The 7,027-nt window shown below is 39.3% G+C and overlaps 1 protein-coding gene across 1 annotated transcript in view; it reads right to left on the bottom strand.

Moving 5' to 3' along the window:
* Positions 1-7,027, bottom strand: part of si:ch211-57n23.1 (uncharacterized) — a 34,182-nt gene that overhangs the window by 10,687 nt on the left and 16,468 nt on the right. The gene's annotated exons all lie outside the window — the stretch shown is intronic.

Here is a 7,027-nt window from a genome sequence, read left to right as displayed (position 1 = left end):
TATGTAATATGTTAATAATGTACAAATATTGAAGTATAACAGGATCCAGAACTCTCCCCATCTATTTCCTGACTCCTTCCAAAGGCTCACTGCAAAAATGAAAAGTGAAGAATTAAGACTCATAACTGCAGTGTTTCTGTAAAAGTAAACCGGTTGAAATGTCTGTTGAAATTCCAGCTATACTTTAACACATCGTTTGAGACAGTAATTAACCTTATTTCTATGGGTCTCAGGTGGTACTGTAAGTTCTATGAGTTCTACGTCAATTTTTCTCAACAAGTAAGTAATATATAGAGATAATTTTATCTTTTTTACTGCCTTCAGTTTAGAGCCAAGCATTAGAAATGTATATAATACTTTATCTAACCTGTGGACATGGCATTGGACAAGAGGTGTTGAACATGCCTACGCTCTATGAAGTCCATAACATCCGGGGCTATGGCATAGAGTTCCCTGGTCCGGCTTGCTTGGACGGGACAAGCTGTCCCGTCAGTTTTAAAATGAAATCTTCACTGGACAAAAACAGACATCCCTCCTCCCATGTTTTGGTGGAAAATTGGCAGTAGGACCACGAGGATGCATAAACTCAACTTTCACATCGTGGTGTTCTATCCTAGATCAATGGACTTCCCCACCACCATGATCCTCATACACCACTGCAAGCCAATCAACCGTCTCAATACTGCTGATAGTCATGTCAACATATCACCCTCAGGACCTTCCATTTCTTCTCTTCCTTTCATCTACCAATCTTCCATTTCTTCAACCGAGTCCCCCACTTCTCCCAACTCGTCTTCCATCTCCTCCATCAACATGCCAATGGACGGCTCTTCCTGGCCCTTTTTTTTTTTTTTTTCGACTTCCTGCTTTCTTATTTTTTGTTGCTCTTTGTTAATTTCTTAACCTTTTCTTTCAATGCTTTTATCTCCCTTGAATGTCTTTTCCTGTTTTTTCTCCTTTCCCTCTCAGCTGCAAGGGCACGCCTGCTTGAAGTAGGCTCCTCAACAGTCTGGTCCAGAGGACTTTCTGGTGGGTGTCTATTTTATTTAGCCGTCTATTTTGCATAGCTCTGGACCTTTTCTTTGCTTTCCTCCAATACTTTCTGCGTGCCTCTTTGTTCTTGGTCCTAATTCTCCTACTTGTTTTACCTTTGGTTTTGGACCCTGTCCTTCCATCTCTGTCTCTCCTTTTCTACTGGTCTCTTCTGCTTTCTGATCACTGTTAATTCTTTCTCTCCTTTTCTCTGGTACTCCTGTTTCTTTTTCTTTGCTCCTCCACTGACCGTTTCTGTCTATGTCTGCCTGCAGTACACATAAACAATTTTAAAGTTATTGGCATTTAGATATATAAGATATTGTTAAGTCAATCAACATGTATACTTAGATAATATTATCATGTTATCTAGTTGTTCTACATTACTTAATAAGTATTTGGGCAACTTTTCCACTCCGTCAGCTTACATGTCAACACCGTCAGACAAAATATCTGAGAGAGTTGACGTCTGACGGAGTTGACAAAACAACATGTTTTTTCAACTTAATCATGTCTAGTTATTGTAGCCATTTTGATTTTATTCAGTTTCCAGCTGCCACTAAACTAAACCAAAATACCAACATAGATTTTAAAATTCTTGATGAAATCATCCCTACTTTGAAGACAGTGTTGACACATAAAAGCTTGACCACGAGGATTTCAACTAATTTGCTGAATATTTTGAAAAAATTTGACGTGAATGATGACAGATTTTGAAAGGCTGTGTTAATGTACAAAATAATGCAATGTTCACTTTAAGTATGTTGTGATATTTTATTAAGCCATGCAATTAACCTTAATTCATATTTGTGCATTTTGTTAATTTTAAACTCTTTTTTTGCAGTTTGGTACTGTGACCTCTACTGAGACGAGTTCATTTGCACGGACTTTCATAGTACAGTGCCGGTATTTAGAAAAGTACTATGAAATAATATAAATTATAAACTAAGGGTCTAAACTACATAGTCTTTCATATTCACTTTAAAGCTTTTTTAAAACATTTTATTGTTTTTTAAGCAATTGCAAATTTTGATGGGGACATGTTTTGTCCCTTATTTCAAGAATCGTGATATATGTATGGCTCTTAAAAAGGGAGACCTGTTGTGTGAAAAAGCAATAGCTGTGTTACATTAAAAGACCACATGGAAACAAGTGTGGTGTGTGTGTGTGTGTGTGTGTGTGGTGTGTGTGTGTGTGTGTGTGTGGTGTGTGTGTGCGTGCGTGCGTTTGCGCGCGCGCGCGCGTGCGTGCGTGCGTGCGTGTGTGTGTGTGTGTGTTAGTCTTAATAAAGCTGAAACTTCATGTTTCAGCCAGTTTGGAGATGCTACCGGGGCGTGAGCAGGGCCTTGCTCTGCCTGTCTGTCTCCCTCCTGCTGGGGGTCGCTTCCCAGCAGAGGGTGTAGGAGCAGCGGGGCCTCTTCCTACTTTTGCCACTGAACAAGAGTCTGGGGAACCAACCTTGAGGATTGGGAGTGGGGTTCTGGATCATCTCTTCTGCACCTGCTTCACAGCTTCCCTGCTGACAGCCGTTCATAACAGAGACCCCAGGAAAACCAGTCAACTGCACCCAGCCTTCTGGTTACCACCATCTCTCCAATCTGCTGGGAAAACATAGCTGGACCTGAGAGTTTGCCAGGTCCCGTCTGCTTGTTCTCCAAAACAGGGCTGCCCTGCAGGCTGTGTCCACCACCAGTGGGTTGGAAGAGGGAGGATTTCCTACGAACACCAAGCCAGAGAGGAGGTCCGGGGATCCACTCAGACCACCTGGATGTGGTAGAAACTATACAGACCATGGAAAAGGTGTTTGCCTCTCGGGAGGAAACGAGGAAGGAGGAAAGGAGCAGGGGATACTCACTAGTGAGGAACCAAAGTCCATGGACCATTTGATGGATTATACCCTCAGGGGTTGTATGAAAATGACTGGGTGGGGGGGGTTGAAGCATATTTAATTTAATAGAACAACGATGTGATTAAAAAAAGATGTGGGGATAATATCAATTTGTACTAAATTGTTTTTTTAATGGATAGGAGCAGGTACAAATATCAGTGATATGGCTTTCTGTTGTTGCATATTTATATTTAATACATTAGAACCATACGTTCCAGAGACCTGTCACAAAATTCAGCTACAAGCCACTTTACAGGGGCAAATTCAAGTATCAATTCAAGTATCTGGTAAATACTGATCCAAAGCCAGCTGTGAGTTATTCCTAAATTATTGTATAGTGAGGCAGTCAGATCCCTGATCAGTGTTACTTGTTTGGCCGAAACAACAATGCTTGAATGCCAAAGAAGAAGTGGAAACAGCAGCCAAACAAGCAGCTGAGTCATGTCCAGTGTTTTGCAAGAGTCATCTGTCGGGAGATCTGGCTGAGACGAGGCTGTGGCATGAAAACAGCTGTAGAAATTAACGCAATTCAGTGTTTTATTCTATTAGAGGGGAGCGAACAGACTCATTACTTTGACATTTATGAATGGGGGGGGGGGGGGCTAGGGGACACAGAGTAGTGTGTAAATGTGTCCAAGTCTCAGACATTTACTGTGGTTTGTCATTCTCTTTCAGCATGAAGGAGCATCTTGCCAACACAAGGGACCATAGATGGAGAGAGCACATGGCAACAACCTAGAGAATCATTTTCTACTTTAGAGAATACTCTGCTTGACATACAGCTTCGACTCAACAAACTCATCAACAGTGACAATGCAACCACATTGCCTTATGTGTGCTGTTTTTATATTCATGTAACAATGTAGCATATGTATGCATGCTCAGGATTATGTTAGTCCGTAGTATGAGGACAAAACATTTGATTGCACCTTATCTCATCGAAGCACCTAAAAGTGGCATCCGTAAACTGGAATCAGAGAAATAAACCTCACATAACGGGAGAGTTGATGAACATGTAGCTGTTAACTCATGTTTTATATTACCACTTAGCAATATGTTTCACGTGGAGAATTGATGGTCCTGCTATCAGCCTCTAGCTTAAAACAGAACAACTGACTGACTGTTTAAAACGTCATTCGACAATATATACACTGCATTTACATACATATATTTTGGCCAAAGTTGTGGTGTAAAATACATGCGGTGTAACAATGAATATCAGACAGCATGAATCTTTATTTTAATATCAAATCTAAACAATTTGTAAATGCATGAGGATGATGCTATAGTAAGGTGTCAGTTCTATATACACTTTAAATATTCACATCTATTAAGCTTGAGTGTGAATTTGTATTTGGAAAGATGCAGCATGTTCACTTGCTTTAGTGAAGCTGTAAAAAAGGAGGTTTTTTATACTTTCAAGTATTTAGTGATAAACTACACACAATCAACATGACAGATCTCTTTTTACTTTACTATCATATGTAACTTAGAATATTAACATCAGTATATTGACTTTGAAATTAATGTTTGATAGCACTCTAAAACCCAATCCTATTTAAAAGGCAATAACAACTCTGGAACTGAGACTTTGTGCACCACTGTGTGGAATGGATTCCCATTACATCTTGGTCCGCTACATGGAGTAAAGCCCATATAGGCCTGCAAGTTATAAAGAAAAAACAACAATTTACTCCTCTGATTATTGTGCATGCAAAACAACCCGGACCTTAAAAGAAATGCTACCACAAAACCTTCAGATAGTTTGGGAATACAGGCCAAATGCAAAACAAATTCCAAATGTTAAGGGGTGATTGCATTATGATTCATCTAAGACTTGCTTTGTTTAAGCCATTGTTACACATTTGATTTCTGGCATCAGTATTTATCTTAGACATACAGTAAAACTTCTATGTACCTCTAAGAGGTGTTTTTGTTGTGTTTAAAGATAATTTCTATGTCTTTACTTGATTTTACTTTGACCTATGTGGCTTTACTTTCAATTCTGTGTCCCCTAAAGTCTTGCATAAGTCCTACAGCAGAATTCTGTCAATGTATCTTAAAAAAAGCATTAGAAAAAGTTCAGTGTATCTCTCTGCTAGTGCATTTAATGAATGGCAGGACGTGTGCATTTGATACCATCTGTGAATGTAACCAGTTTCTTTTTTAAAAGTCAGCATCATCATCATCTTGCATTTGGTCCAAAGATTGAAGAAAATCTCGAGCCAGAATCTTCTTTGGAGGATATTATAAAAGAGAATATTAAAATGTGTCAAACTTGTTCTTATAGTCACTATTTATCCTTTAACTGTACTGCAGAATGCCATTCCTGCAGAACCAATGTGAAGTGATGTGAAACTATGTTTATAGCATCTGAATAATGATGAATGGTTGTGGAAATAGATCTTAAAAGCTATTGTTGTCCTTGGTAGAAGAGGTTACGACAAAAACTGCTTTAAAATTGTTGCAGAAAAAATAAGACTGTGGCAACTTCCATTTATGATTGTTGCAAAGAAACACAAAGCGGTGCAAGTTTGTGTTGAAAAAAAAGGTATTCGTCAATAACCGAATATAGCTACCCCATCATGAAAAAAAACATTTGTTGATTACTGTATGAACCACTTGGTATTTTATTATAAAATGGACCACTTTGTTTCTTCCTAATACTTGGTTTAGTCAATAAGTACATGTAATTCACATTTGTATGGTATTTATATTTCTATATATATATTATATATAATATATATTATTATAATATATATATATATATATATATTATATATATAATGTTTCACTGAGGTGTTGATTTAACTTTATAATCATTTTGGGAGATTAGTTTGTGACATTGAGTTGACTATAGATATACATAGAGCCACATACAAATATATTCAGTACAGAATCTCCATGACTCCCATACAGCATCCAAATGACCATGAAATTGATTATAACCTTCGTGGTGATGAGATATTGCATGGCTTTTGTAGTAGACGGCATTCATTTTAGGTAGATACTTATTAAACTGATGTGTTATAGTATGAGAAGGTTAGTAGTGCCCAACATTACGTGCTCAGAAAGTCCCTGTAGGTCTAACGTTACCAGCCTGTGGCTGGGTCTCACCTGTAAGAAAGTGGAAAACCTCCTTCTCCTCTGCGCGGTTTGAGCCAGGTCGCTGTACGATAGAGTGTTGGTTTCTTTCCCGGACCGTTGAATGAAGCGAGAGCCAGGTGCTGGACAAACAGCTCCTCAAAAACACAACACGAGGTCAGCAAAAGAGAAACTCACGGTAAGTGGAGCTCAAATGGAAACTGGAGCAGCCACATTTACACTTAGCTACCGTGAAGCTAACGGCGAGCTAATCCCTATTAGCCACAGCAGGCAATGAATGACGCAAGTTAGCAGTGCTCGGTGAACCGATGATTTAGCTAAGCATTAAACGGCAGCTTACTGTAGCTTTAGTGGTGAGAAAAAGAGCGTCCTGGTTAATGCTGGAGACATCGGACTCTCATTATCAACTCACTCACTGGACATTGGGAGGGAGATGTTTTTTTTGTTACTTGACGTTTGGTCGTCCTTGTCGGGAGTATTTGAGACTCTTCCTGAAGACACGGCGACCAGAGCGGAAGCAACTTTTGTTTTGAACGTGACGCATATCTTCGTCTTCTTCTTCACATTAACAGTGGTCGGCGGCCGTTTTGCTTGATTACCGCCACCTGTTGGAGTGGAGTAGCTCTCAGTGAAATCGAAATGTTCAATTATTATCATTATTATTTTCTACTTCCACTAGTACGTTACTTGCATTAACTAGGAGTCAAAACTCCCCCTCCTAAACCTGAACCAAAACCTTTTACCCCATGGTTGTGGCAACATCTAAATACACAGGTCGAGTTGGCGTAGTGTCCTCCAGTCCAGCGGCGGCGCCTTGACCAATGCATCGCAAACCACAGAGCCGACGACGATGTCAAAACAGGCAGAAGAAATAAACCGTAGACTCAATACTTTCTTAGTTAGTTCTCAGCTTATTGTGTCCTCTTGCAAATCATTTGTTAGATTTAGTTTATGGATGACCAATAGAGGACCTCCAGATACATTTGCTCTTTTCTTTTGATA

The sequence above is a fragment of the Etheostoma spectabile genome, chromosome 14, assembly GCF_008692095.1.
Source record: "Etheostoma spectabile isolate EspeVRDwgs_2016 chromosome 14, UIUC_Espe_1.0, whole genome shotgun sequence".
NCBI lineage: Eukaryota > Metazoa > Chordata > Actinopteri > Perciformes > Percidae > Etheostoma > Etheostoma spectabile.
This window is presented reverse-complemented; position numbering and strand designations above follow the sequence as displayed.